The 14,917-nt window shown below is 45.9% G+C and overlaps 1 non-coding gene across 1 annotated transcript; it reads right to left on the bottom strand.

The window, feature by feature from the left end:
* Nucleotides 1-8,578: 8,578 nt before the first annotated feature.
* LOC120663145 lies at nt 8,579-8,685 on the bottom strand. Its single transcript, XR_005670368.1, has one exon. It is a non-coding gene; the product is annotated as a small nucleolar RNA R71 (small nucleolar RNA).
* Nucleotides 8,686-14,917: the final 6,232 nt, after the last annotated feature.

The following is a 14,917-nucleotide window of genomic DNA, read 5'->3' as shown; positions in this document are numbered from 1 at the left end:
ATCGGCTCTTTAAAGCTGATGCAAGAGTCGTCCCGGGGAGCCAACCACGGCTCGGACTAATGTTTACACATGTCTGTGCTTGTAGGCAAATTGTCAAAGGTACGTTCGCACCCTCCTGATCGGGTATAGATCAGGTGGCACGCCCTTCATCTCCGGAAGCGACGGCGTGTGCCAGGATCTGGGCCGTTGACCGAGGGACCGGTGCCAGCCAGCGCCCCGGCAGCCTCCCGGCTCATCGTGTTGCCTGTCATTACTCGCCGTTGGTTTTGACTAACAACAGACCCCCAACCTTCAGGCCTGAGTGGAAGAAGGAACCTGCAGACAATAGCCAGATCCAGGATCTACTCGACTAGATCGTAGATCTGAAGAAGGAGAAGATGACTAGGGCGGCTGTAGTTATGGACTGGATGAAGCGTAGGATTCAGCCATTACAGGCTCGGGAAAGTTTTGGATTTGAGTATCAGGGGCAGCAACCCATCCCGCTACTCGACTATAGAGATCTCTGATAAAGAAGCTCTGCATCGCGTCTAGCGAGTACTTGACAATGTGGATAAAGTTCCACACATCCCTGATACTTTCTCTGTGATAAATCCTCCAAAGCAGGTACGTTAAAGCAGTTGATTCATGAAATTCGAGTACTTTTACTTTGTGGATGTTGATATCTGACATCCAATCTTTTGATAGGAGGAAGTAGATGTTTATAGGAGTTTTCCGTCCTTGCCAGGCATTACTCGCCCCTCCCATCTCCTCCCAAGTGCTGATACAAGGCCAAAGCCACGCACTAGTGATCTACCAATACTTGACGATTACGTTGATAGTTCTGATAGTGAACTTGACCGTGTAGAAGCTTGGGGGGGGGGTCAGCTGAACGTGGGGGCGGAGGTGACAGGAGTCCTAGCCCAAGCGAGGATGCAGCGGCTGGGCACCCAAAGGCGCTGCGCAGGACTACACGGAAGTGCAAGGCCTCTTCACATCCCGGTGCTACCATGTAAGTCTGGATTTCTGTTGTATTGCAATGTACTCGACTACTTTTGAGGATTTTCATTGAGTTGTTTTTCCATTTCTCTCTTCCTCTTCTTAAAGCCCAGCGAGCAAGGCACCGTGGCCGACGGCATCTAGGGATGATGCCGGGGCGGGAACAAAAGTCTTCCCCGCCCTAGTGGACCCATCAAGGGAGACAGTGACCACTCCATCGGATACTGCTATTCCAACGGGTGGTTCCAAGAAGGAGGTCACCGCTCAAGGGGAGAAGGGTGCTGACGCCAGCAAGGCCTCAGCAACGCCGGGCATCATGGTGGTTCAACCTCTCCCCGAGCTGACAATGCGAGGGAAGCATCCCATCAAGAAGGCGACCATGTAAGTGCTCTTTCCATTGTTCTGGATCATCATTTGACTCTTATCAAGTACTTAATTTGCTTTTTTTCCTACAACAAAGCGAGCCATGGATTGGGGGATGCTAGCAGCAAAGTGTTCGCAGCCCCCAAACCTACAGAGCAGGCTCCCAAGGAAGCCCTAGATGCAGATATCTAGTCTGCGGAAGAGCTGGTGGCGTCCATGCTATGGGATTTGCCGTATCCTGATGTGGGCGAGGATCGGCAGTCGGCGGCGGCGATCCCCACATGTGAGCCTATTATGCCACCTCCCTTAGATTTGGATCTATGTTGACGCCCATAAACGACCAATTCTGAGCATCAATATTCTCCAAATAAATGGATGAGCTTGCATTTCTTACACTCATATTGCTAATGAATCACCAAATTCCACATGTCCTTGTAGCATTTTATAAGTGTAGGTTTTTGGCTGAAAATAGAGGGCAATCACACCCTTTGATCCAAGGAGCAAACATGTCGTCCAATCATGCGTCGTCACGCGGGCATTGTTGGTGGTCGATATCGGTGATTTTCGCCACCAACGCTCCGCCTAATCATGCCATAACCATTATATCTATGGGTTCCACAAGTTTTGGTACATATTTGATCTCAGGAACAACATATCCAAAATTGGCCCAAAACGGACATTGTTTGGACTGGAAGGCCCGAGTCCGGCCGACCGGCATAGCTACTGTGGAATTTTGGAATGAAACTTTACCATATCCATCTAGAGGGAGAATTCAGTCCAATGCAATGGCTAGTTGGAACCGGAAGGCTTAAACCCCTAGGCAAAATGGAGGAATTATCTGCCATGATCAGAGCACAAGATATCTACCCATCCAGGAGTGATCTCCAGCCGTTGGGGAGCGTGTCAGTACAACAGAGGGCCGAAATGCCTCCAGAGCCAGGCCAGCCGGCCTAAGTTTAGGCCTCCCGGCCCAAACTACGTCAGTTGGACAAACGACCTTTTGCACCAACCTCCAGAGAGCATCAGGATCGTCCATTCGAAGGCGGTGGACAAATGGCACGACTCCTACGCCGGCCGACCTGAGTTTGTCATGCCACGTGTCCAGCCTTCGCGTGGAAGTTACGACGCCGACCTCCTTGCATGAAGTGTAGGTGACTTCATGACAACCGCCCTGGAAGCACTATAAAAGGGAGCCCCCACCCCTCATTCAAGACACAGAGAATTGGAGAAAGTCCAAGATGAAGCATAACGCTCCACATATCTTTAGAAAATAGGGAGAGAGGCGAGGTGAGAGTCCAGAGAGGAGCCGGAGTGTCAGCCCCTATCCAACTTTGTGCCTCTGAGGAATGAAGCTTCAATTCGAGTAATTTCCTCTTCTCTCGTCAGTATTACTTTCTCTCCTTTACTTTATTAGTACTCGAATACTTGATCTCTCTAGTTGCGGGATCCCCCGTCTGCGTAACTAGCAAGTTCTACTTATTTGAGGTTGCTCTTTATCTTAACATGAGATAGGAGTAAGTAACTCGATAGTTTAGGTGTGGTACCTAGACTTGGTTAGTTACCTTGGGTTATGTTCCACCCCACGGAACTGCAGTGGTAGGCGGCAGGTGGTAGCCCTGTCCGTCCTTTGTAGTCCACCACGTTCAGGTATTTTCATAGCAGTAGTTGCCGACAGACGTTGGACTCCCTTTTCATCCCAGTCTGAGTCCTTCTCTTAGGCCGCCGAAGCAACTAGAGTATATGTCAAGTATTCTTGACAGGAGTAGTTAGTAAGACGACGTTAGAACACCTCGACCTATCTTATATGGACCTCTTCACTCCTGTCATACCCCCTGGATAAATAAGAGTCACTGCCAGTACATTTCTCTTTCCTCATGGATTCGATCCTGGAATACTCCAAGGTGAAAGCTACATCGGTATCCATACGCTTGCGGATTTATTCTGTCAGGCTAAGGACTGCCAACAAGCTTTCTGGCACCGTTGCCGGGAAACGGTAGCTGTACTAGTATTGATTCAAGTTTATCCTTGTATCACTCTGCCTTCCACATGGATTCCATGCATATATGTGGTTTCTCAGCTCCAGGGCCTCATTACGGTGAGCGTCCACCTTCATGTCATCCCATCCTTACACCAGGCAATGAGATCCGCCCTAGTCTCGTAGCCATGGTTCAATCACAATCTTTTTCTGGGTGCAAGGATGAAAATCGCTACACAGACCTACGTGAATTTGAGCAGAACTTCTCTATCATTTCAATACTAGGCATGCACCATGAAACCATGAAATGGAAGCTTTTTCAGTTCTCTTTGACTGGTCGTGCCAAAGAATGGTATTCCATAATCGTAGGAAGCGTAGAGGGCGATTGGAAAATTCTGAAAGACAAGTTTTGTGTGTGTTACTTCCCCAAAAAGAAGATTGTTTCCCTTCATATAGAAGTTCTAACTTTCGAGCAACGAGAGGGAGAATCTCTAGTAGCAGCATGGGCTTATTATACCGAGCTGATTTCTTCAGGCCCAGACTTGAGTATACCCAAGGCTATGCAATTACAGCACTTTTCCTGTGTCCTTAGAACAGATAGTGTGACCTTTTTAGACAAGGCCTCCGGAGGGTCCTTGCACAAAACCGTAAGCGAGGGAAAATCCATCCTTGGTAGGATCCTTCAGAATACCGAGTATACCAGAATATATGAAGACCCACCTAAAAAATCTCGAGAGCCCACTCGAAGAGCGGAACTTTTTGCCCAAATTCCAACATCCTGCCCACAAAAGATTGTTGAACCAAAACCTTCCACCTGAAATCGTGAGCCCTTCAGCGAAAATCATCGACCTTCCTTCTTGTCCATGTTTGACGATGATGAATCGACCATAGATGGTGATGTCTTGACGATGATGAATCGACCATAGATGGTGATGTCTCATCATTACCAAAGGAAGAAAGTGATGCTGATGGAGAATCTGAGGTAGTGACTCCCAATTCGGAGGAAGAATCCTTGTCCGAAACTGATCAAGTAAAGGAGGATTCATCATTCCCTAACATGGAGTTCCAATTCTCGAAGGACGAGTTTGAATTTTTTGATGAGGAGTTCAAAGCTTCTATCTCTTCAAGTTCCTCCAAACCCCAAGAATCATATCAATGCCTTGATCCATTTGTTGACTCCGAGGAAAAATCTTTTCTTCTTGACCCGGAGCAATCCAAGGATTTCCAAATCACAGGGATTGATTTTGATACGCCTCATGAGTATTATAAGCTAGAGTATGATGTCGAAAATGTCTGCTCTATGGATACTCTTGAGGTAGTAAACTCCATATCGGATTCGGAAGTCAATGAGGAGCCTGGAAGTTTCATCTTTGAAAGACCACAAGATACATACTCCTTTGATGAGACTCCATCTCCTCTCGCTCTTAGCACGCACACAGAGTCCAATCATCCCATGCCCCAGCATTAGAAAAATCTCGTTGTAGTTTGTTGTGCAAATCTTGTAGCTAGTTATCAAGAGTTTAATTCGAAGATTGGTGATGGCGGGAGCCACAACACCAAGCTAGCTGCAACATCAAGATCAAGCTCCCGAGGTCGAGCTTCTGACCATAAACAAGCACTGCCGGGAGGTAACCCATATTTTTTTTCAATCTTCTAAAATTAAAAATCCACATCAATTTCAAGAACAAAAAAATCTTTACTTTCCAATAGAATAAAATCGAATTGAGCTTCAAGACATAATTCTAGGACTCCCTCAATTCGGGTATTCTTGTCACTAACCTTCCAGGTCGGGACTTAATGAGCAAAGAGTTGGTGCAATTGAAAGAGACTCACTTCCAGATTTAACGGAGAAAGATAACTACAACCTCCGACGCTCAGCATTTGGCACCAAGTGTTGCAAAATCTGAGCGTGGGGGAGGACATATTTCGAAAGTGAAGGTGCTTCCCAAAACTCCACATGCGAATACGACTCTCGACACTAAGGGCAAAACAAAGATGAACATCATGAACAACACTGAGACGAACTCCTTGGCGAAGTTGAGCAAAATGTGATGCAAGTCATGACCAAGTAGCCATACTACACCCGTGCCTAACGAAAACATCGACATGACAACTCGTCACGGAGGTTTGCAACCCCATCCTTTTTTCCTTCCTGGTTTTCATTCAAATTAGTTCTAAATGAAATAAAATTAAAACATGAATGAAATTCTTGGAAGAGATGAATTCACACATGACTGCCAAGGGTGCCTAAGTTTTATTTCTAATGCGAGTACTGTTACCTTTGGAACTTATATCTTAGGATCACTTGAACTTTTGTTTGTTGACCCTCATGATATGACAAAATGATAGACATGTTCTTTCTAATTCGAAGTCCTAGAGTTTTTTTTAAAAAAAAGCTAAAACGAGGCAACTCTCATTTACTTTCAACCTTACAAGTCCTATCCAGAGTCAAACATGAATAGAATTGAACCCACATAGCTATCTTTTGACATTTTGAGCTTGATCAAACATCATTGCGTTTCGAGAAATGTCATGATCATCGATTACTTTGGTCATCCACTATACACGTTCATCAATAAAGTCCATCAAATGTGGTTCACCAGAAGCTCTCAATCCCCCTGAAAAGAAAAGAGAAAGAGATAAAAGCAAGTGAGTTTACAATCTTACTCGAGAAAAAAAAAGCGGAAGGATGGAGAAGCCAAAGTCAAACACCACTCAAAAGGACATTCACCCCTCACACACACATACACATGACCAAGTTCTAAAGGTGACATAATCTCTCAAAGACAAGATCTTTGACCTTGCAAAATAAATGAGGAAGATATGCAAGTTTATCCCTACCTTGAGCCACACAAAAGCCTTTTTAAGCATAGGAGAGGTTTTCTCAAAAGACCTTAGTGAGGTTCAAACATAAAGTGAGAAACTAAGAGTGAGTTGAAAAAAATGAGAGCATGCCTCTTATTTTGAAAATCTTGTAAAAACCTCCAAGTACAGAGAAAAGAAAGTGAATCATGTTCTCCATCCAGTTGTTCTGGGGATCAATATTCGAAGGTGAAGGTGTTAGCCACCCGGAGTCCATGGTATTGTTGACGGTTGTTAAGTGCGAAATATGACCGTCAACTATACTCAATAAAGAAGGAAAACTATACCTCTTACTCGCATATTTGTATCACTAACCTAGATCCACAGTTGTTTTCGAGAATTTATGATTTCAGGAACACAAGTCTGCAATAAGACAAAAACACAACGAATACGCAGACAGAAGTCGCAGACGATCGTGTCCTATGTAACATGAGAAAGGAGGCCCATAAACCAGACCAAACAAGCCCTGACACCGACCATCTGACATCAGAACCCACAGAGCAGTGAACCAGAGAAGGTCGGTGGGAAAAAGTGCCAAGGGGGGGGGGTCGGCCGACCCCACCTGTCTGCCTCTCCCACTGATTTTTGGGGGGAAGCTTGATCCTATCCTCTTGAAGGCGGTTTGGCATGTTTCCATGTTAAGAGATGGTGGGAACCGACCTCTCAAGCTATAAAAGGGGCCTCCCACCACTCTCACCACACACACCACTTGGAAGCCTCTCTCTCTACACTCTCTTGTGACTTGTACTCCATAGGGTAGTGGAGATAGGCTAGTACTTCATCTCCTTAGCGAATCTAGTCGTCCTCGGGGTCGGCGAGCAATCCTCGGCCTCCGGTATGGCTTTGTATTCCGTCTTTCTTTATGCTATTCATTCAGAGTTCGTTCTTGGTTATCTTGCTATGTTCGTAGCTTGCTTAGCCTTGATCAGTGCTTTACCAAGTTATAGTAGTTGCATGCTTAGACCAGATGATCTGGGTAAGGATATCGGTTCGTTGTGCTTTCGGGCTTGCCTTAGCATCTTACCTATCTATCCGAAGGGTGGGGGACCCGGGGGTGCTAGGGTAGTGACCTCATATGCGGGCATGGTACCCGGGTATGCGGGATCCTTCGGGATATGACGGTGCTCCACGGTGTGACTGGGGTAGACCGCAGGTGGTGACATCCCTGTCGGTCCGCCAGGAAGCTGCTTCTCGGTTAGCATACTCCCCGACGTTCGGGTACGGTGTAGGAGTTCAAGCAAAGATGAAACGGGACTAGATGTTCTCCAGTGCGGGTCATTCTCCCCGATGTCCCTAATTTCCCAGCACCTGCAGCTCTAAGCAATGTGGCTAACGTAACTTATCCGCTAACATAAATAGTATACTAGGAATCTTTGCCTATGCTCCCACTAACCTTAGGATTGCTTGTTTATTCTTTATTCATGAGAGTTGGCTGTTTTGTGTGTGTCACATTACCCCTGATTATCATTTATTTATCACTTACCCCTGTATAGTCAGTGGTCTTCATCTTGCTCATACGTGTCATGGTTATGCAACTAAGTAAATACATTTTACACAACCTAGCAATCCCTTGGGAAAATATAAATAACGATACCCTGAATACTTCCGGGTGAAATGCTACAATGGTATATCCGTGCGCTTGCGGATCCTTCTATAAACGTTAAGACATACCACACGACATCTTCGAGGCGCCGTTGCTAGGAACTAACCACTCCTAGTGGCGATGCTAAGAAATACCAACCAGCATTTCTGGCGCCGTTGCCGGGGACGGCACTAGGTGTAAAGTTATTTACTAAAGTACATAAACATGGCAATATAAGCAAGAGGTAGCTACTGCTTATACAAGCTAATGTGTCTATCTTTTTGTTTTCTCCTGATTGGATGAAAACAGGGTAGTGTATGTCTAGTTTCTCCTTGCCAACAAATTTTGTTGAAAATCCTGAGAAGCTCGTGAGAAGGGTCCGACCTCGCGTCGTTCCTCCTCCGATCTCACAGTCGACAAGTGAACCAGCTTCCCAAGCACCATCAACTGAACTCATGGCTGAGAAGACTCTCCGCGACTTCTCCGTCCCCTCAGCTGCCAATGTGGCAACTGGACCCAACGTTGATGTTGGGGACGTGAACTTTGAGTTGAAGTCCAGCCTCATTAACATGGTGTAGGCTAGCCCATTCTGTGGTAAGCCGAACGAGGATGCCAACGCCCATCTCCGGAATTTCCTAGAGCTCTACAAGACCATAACCATATGGAGCATTACAGCTGACGCCATCAGGCTCCGCCTGTTTCCTTTCTCCCTCTTGGGGAAAGCGAAACAGTGGTTTTATCAGAACAAGGAAGCCGTCAGCACGTGGGACAAATGTTCAACGGCGTTCCTTGCTAAATTCTTCCCGTTGGGTAAAACAAATGCCCTACATGGAAGAATTTAAAGTTTCCAGTAGACAGGGATGGACTCCATCCCAGAAGCTTGGGAGAGACTGCAAGAATATATACTCGCATGTCCTCATCATGGGATGGACGAGTGGCTCATGCTCCAAAGCTTCTACAACGGGCTAACAACAACATCCAAACCCCACCTTGATGCTGCTGCTGGAGGAGCCTATCTCGATCTCACATTTGCCAAGGCTACGGCCTTAATCGAGAAAATGGTCTCCAACCTGGGCTGGAACGAGGAGCGTTCCCAGCCCAGAACCAAGGGCGGAATGCATACCGTCAAGGAGACGGATATGCTTGCCGCTAAGCTGGACCTCCTACTGAAGAAAATCGATGAAGGGAACTGGCAACACATGCCTGCTCCCGTCCTTGCCATGCACTCGTACTTTACGTGCGAGGTTTGTGGTGACGGTGGACACTCGGGGAAAGACTGCCCTGAAATCTGTGAAGACGTAGCCTACATCAACAACAACAACACCGGGTTCCGTCCACAAGGAGGCCAGGGGTGGGGTCAATCACGCCCGCCATTCCAAGGAGGAGGTAACAATTTCAACTCAAATTTCAATTCGAACCAACCCTCCTTGAGAGATCTTATTTTTGGCCAAGCTAAAATCAATGAAACTTTAAACAAAAAGCTTGCTGCCAATAATAAAATTTTAGAAAACATACATGCTAAAGTTGAAACTCTTTCTTCTGGCCATAAAAACCAACTAAGTTTCAACAAAACGATAGAAACTTAACTGGCTCAACTAGCTGCTGTTGCCCCTGTCTCTAAGAACGGGAAGATCTTGGGGCAACCCGAATCTCCCATTGAAACTGCAAATATGGTGTCTACCGGGTGGGGCAACCTTCCCCGGCAGACTCCTCGAACTAACCGTGTAGGCAGGTACAATCCCCCGAAGAATGACACTTGGGATGGCCTGGTAGCAGCAATTCAAGAAGATCCAGGGGTCCCCATGATCAGCTGCTCAATCTTCGATCAATACTATGAGCATGCACTCTGCGACCTGGGGGCCAGTGTCAACATTATGCCCATGGTGATATAAGAGAAACTCTTATACCCTGCTCTCTCCCCAACACCCCAACATACATGTGTGTGAAGCCCACAGACTCTACAATCTGGTATTCCGAAGGGATAGCCAAGAACGTCCTAGTTAGCGTGCGAGACTCCTTTGTCCTTGCAGACTTTGTAGTCATGGATATAGAAGGTGACCTAGGAATCGAGCTCATCCTTGGGCGACCCTTCCTGAGGGCCGCCAGAGCAAGGATTGACGTGGGAAGAGGAGAAATCCGCTTCCTCGTTGGGAAGGAGGACATGTTCTTCAAATTCAAATAGAGGGAAGAGCAACACATCCTGAACCGACAGGATGACGAAGGGCAGGCAATTTGGGATGCACCTGAATCCCAACTACCGAGACCTACGACCATCCGATCAAAAAGAAGACATGCAAAGAAGGTGTGGCATAAGGTTGCAAGCTCATCCTCGTCCAATTCTCTAGGACGAGCCGAGCAGTGGTAATCACAGCAGGAGAAAGGTCCCACTCGTCAGACTCTAAACGACGAGCCCTTGCCGAAGGTAAATCGGTACGTATCTCATGTTCACCCTCCATCATTTTGTTTTTCTCTACTTTTTTGTTTTTTCCCACTGCATACTTGAATTTTTAAAACATCATTGCATGATAGAAACTTTTCTAGAACTTTTTCTGACTTTCACAAAAATAAAAAAAATACTTCCGAGCATGAAAGTCCCTTGAAAAATAAATTTGAACATCTTTCGAGACAAAGTTTGGCCGGGCACTCAGGTTTTCAAAACTTAGAGCCGTTGGAGGACACCTGGGCCCTGGATGTCAGCCAAAGGCCCCACAGGGGGGCCGGCTGAACCCTAGGGTCAGCCGACCCCACCTGTCAGCTCCCCCATGTCAGCTTTATCCAACGGCTACTAGCTGTTATGCCCATCTTCTAGCCGTTGTGCCCGGGCTTCTCCCTTTAAATACAAGCCGAGGGGTGGGTGTTGAGCTGTCACACTCAACTCGCATTCACTCACTCCCTCTCAAACTCTCGGGTTTTCATTGGATTTTTGTTCAAGATTTGATTTCAAGAGACCTCTCTCTCTCATTTCTTTGCTGCAAGAAAGGAGAAGTAACTCACAGGTAAGAACATTCAATTCAGTTTCACTAACATAACCTGTTTTCGAGTTGCATTCATTTTTGTTCCATCATGAAAGGCATAGGGTGGAATGTCTCCGGCGCATTCAAGAAGATGACGGGTGGAAGTTCATCCCGTTCGCAGGGTGGCTCAAGCTCGTACACACCCGAACCTACGCCTACACCAAACACGATGGACTATGAGGAAGAAGAACAATACGAAGAGATGCAGGCCGAACCGCAAGCCGAGGTCATAGAGATTGATGCGGAAGATGCACTGTACCTCGACTTGCGAGATGATCGTGAATGACAAGGCTATGCCATCCTCAAGAACAGAAGCTTCGTCCACACCCAAGCATTCGATCCGGACCTCCTTATCAAAACAGGTATGTACGAAGACTTCTCTAACGTTTGGCATGAAATTGGATGGGATAACTTCATTCTCGTTGAGGAGTATGGTTCTCGACTCCTCACCATCCAATTTCTTTGCACTCTTCGGAAGGTGGAAAACGGGATTTATTTTCGACTTTTTGGGAAAGAATATTTGCTTTCTTGGAAAACTTTTGCCGGCCACCTCGATTTCAACAAACGCTGGCCTATTTCTCTGGCCCAAGCTTGCCGAGGTTTTAATCGTCATGAGTTTTGGGGTCGGATTTCAGGTCAAGTTGTCCATGGCAAGTTTGCACCTCGGTGCAGCGATATTCATAATCAAACTCTTCAGTTGAGGCATAAGTGGTTGACCATCACTCTCTTTCCAAGAGATGATGTCCGACCCGTGCGCAACGATGAATTGCTCATTCTTTATGCCATGGTCAACAAGATCAAAATCTCCCCCGTGCAAGCTTTGGTTAAGAAATGGCTTTCGAATTTCAAGATGACGGGTCCTATTGAGTGCACTTCTTTGATTACTCGTATCGCTACACGTATCGGTGCCTTAGAGGGGAATTTATTCCTTTCACTGAGGGCGACCGTGCGTATATCGACGAGGACTATTTAATCCAAGGTCACACACTTAAGAAAGGCCCGAATGACTCTTTGATTTTCTTTTACTTGGGCTATACAAATGAGATTCCGCTACCCAACGCGGAGTTCCATTTGTATAATTGCCATTCGCTAACCATCCCTCTCGTTCCACGAGAAGGGGGTCGTAGGCATAGATCTTCTGGTTTGCCTGGCAGGATGACAAGAAGCAGGACCAGAAGGGAGGCAGAGCCGACACCACCGCCTCAGTAGCCACAACACTCATATCAGCATGAGGCCGGTGGTTCATCATGGCACAGTGCCAGCACTGAGGAGTGGACACGGCAGGCACTAGGCCGCCGGTCCAGCAGTTCTAGTTCCGGTGGAGCCCCGAACCTCATCAGACGGACGTGTTCGTCCCGAGGTTTCGACGCCATCACCTAGCAGCTAGGTGAGCTGCGGGTGCACGGTGACAATATACAAGAGACGCTGAACCAAGACATCGACAATACCGAAGCATAACAGCGTCACACTGGCGAAAGACTCCACGACATAGAGCAATTGCAGTTGCAGCGACAAGAGGAGTGGAGGGCGTACTGCCGCTGGACGGGTTGCAACCTTGATCAGCCGTAGTGAGCCTAAAGCTAGCTTGGGGGAGGACCCCCACGAGAGGTAACTTGTATCATTTCTCTTTACTTCTTTCATAACCTTGCATGAAACCCATAAAAATTTGCAAAATCAGAAAATCCATAAAAATCTGCATAACTAAAAACAAATAAAAATTTGCAAAACTTAGAAAATACCAAAAATATTTTATTTTAATATGTGTAGTAAGCATGGTGTAAGTTTTCCTTTTTGAGATGATGAATTGTTGCTCTGTTAATTTTCTTCATATGCTTAGTTACAACTTTATGCTCTACCTAGTTTTGAGTTTGGTGGCTAAAAATGTTCATACCTTAAACTTGAAACTTGTGGGTAGCAAAAAGCATTATCCAAATCTAAGTTGTTGTGAGCTATGATATGGTTAAGTAGAGTTGCTATGATCCTCTCTTATGTGATACTTGACATTCGGAGTATTTAATTTTGAAAACATAAAAATATAACAAAGTTCCTCGATGATATGAAATTCCCATCCAAAGCCATATGTTGATTTTCATTGCAACACCATCCACGTATGCAACTTGCTATCTCATTGAGTTTTGTCAAATTGTTTTGACCCTTAGTGAGATTCATTTCATACTCCCATGATCAAGATCACGTACACATTTCCACCACATGCTATGCTTCTACACTAGAAGTAAGCAAAATTTTATCCATCCACAAAATAAAACTCCAAGTTCATGTGTGACACATCTCTCTCAAAATTATGTCAACGATATGGGGCTATGCAAAAAGAAAATAAAAGATGCATACCCAAAGAAGGTATGCCATATGCTTCGGCATGTCAAAAAAAAAGAGAATAAAAGATGCATACCCAAAGAAGGTATGCCACATGCTTCGGCATGAGAAAAACAAAAAAGAAGAAAGAAAAGATAGCCCCTTATCCAAAAAGAAAGAAAAAGAGAGATGGTGCATACAAAGGAGTTCATACACCACCCACCAAAAATATCCACACACTTGCACATCTTGATCAAGGTTTATGACTTGTTTCTCCTTTGGATCCGGTCTTTGACTTAGCAAAATATGAGAAGCAGGTATGTCTTCAAATCCTCCATACCTATAGCTCCACAAAAATAGCCATTAGAGATAGGTTGAGGAAGAAAGGCACAATAAAAAGCCTTGGTAAGAAATTATACACATTGAGCGATCCGAGAGATAATCCAAGGAACTTTATAAATTTCTTTTGAAAAACTTTATAAAACCTCCGGATTGACGGTTGAGCTAAAGAGAAAGAAATATGAGCACTCTATGATACCGTTCTAACTCTCAACTGCCAAAGATGAGGTAAAGCTATAAGCTCCACAGGAGTAAGGTAAGAGGTAAGAACAAAAGGCCAACTTATTCAAAATCAAGGTAATAACCATTTGGTTGTGCCTAAGTATGAGTTAGAAATTCAACATTGTAGCAACTCCTGATCAACAACGAGCACCTTATTTTGCTCGGGAAGAGTAAAAGGCTAGCTTGGGGGTGTTGTTGACGGTCGTTAAGTGCGAAATATGACCGTCAACTATACTCAATAAAGAAGAAAAACTATACCTCTTACTCGCATATTTGTATCCCTAACCTAGCTCTATAGTTGTTTTTGAGAATTTATGATTTCAGGAACAGAAGTTCGGAATAAGACGAAAACACGACGAATACGCAGACAGAAGTCGCAGATGATCGTGTCCTACGTAACATGAGCAAAGGAGGCCCACAAACCAGAACAAACCGACCAACCAAGCCCTGACATTGACCATCTAACATCAGGATCCACAGAGTAGTGAACCAGAGAAGGTCGGTGGGAAAAGGCGCCAAGGGGGTCGGTCGACCCCACCTGTCTGCCTCTCCCACTGATTTTTGTCGGGAAGCTTGATCCTATCCTCCTGAAGGAGGTTTGGCATGTTTCCATGTTTAGATATGGCGGGAACCGACCTCTCAAGCTATAAAAGGGGCCTCCCACCACTCTCACCACACACACCACTTGGAAGCCTCTCTCTCTACACTCTCTTGTGAATTGTACTCCTTAGGGTAGTGGAGCTAGGCTAGTACTTCATCTCCTTAGCGAATCTAGTCGTCCTCGGGGTCGGCGAGCAATCCTCGGCCTCTGGTATGGCTTTGTATTCCGACTTTCTTTATGCTATTCATTCAGAGTTCGTTCTTGGTTATATTGCTATGTTCGTAGCTTGCTTAGTCTTGATCAGTACTTTACCAAGTTGTAGTAGTTGCATGCTTAGACCAGATGATCTGGGTAAGGATATCAGTTTGTTATACTTTCGGGCTTGCCTTAGCATCTTACCTGTCCATCCGAAGGGTGGGGGACCTGGGGGTGCTAGGGTAGTGACCTCATATGCGGGCATGGTGCCCGGGTATGCAGGATCCTTTAGATATGATGGTGCTCTACGGTGTGACTGGGGTAGACCGCAGGTGGTGACATCCCTGTTGGTCCGCCGGGAAGCTGCTTCTCAGTTAGCGTACTCCCCGACGTTCGGGTGTTGACGGTCACTAACGACCCATTTTGACTGTCAGCTCTTGCACCGAATTCAACCATAATGTGGAATAAATGCTAGG

Source organism: Panicum virgatum, chromosome 2N, assembly GCF_016808335.1.
Source record: "Panicum virgatum strain AP13 chromosome 2N, P.virgatum_v5, whole genome shotgun sequence".
NCBI lineage: Eukaryota > Viridiplantae > Streptophyta > Magnoliopsida > Poales > Poaceae > Panicum > Panicum virgatum.
This window is presented reverse-complemented; position numbering and strand designations above follow the sequence as displayed.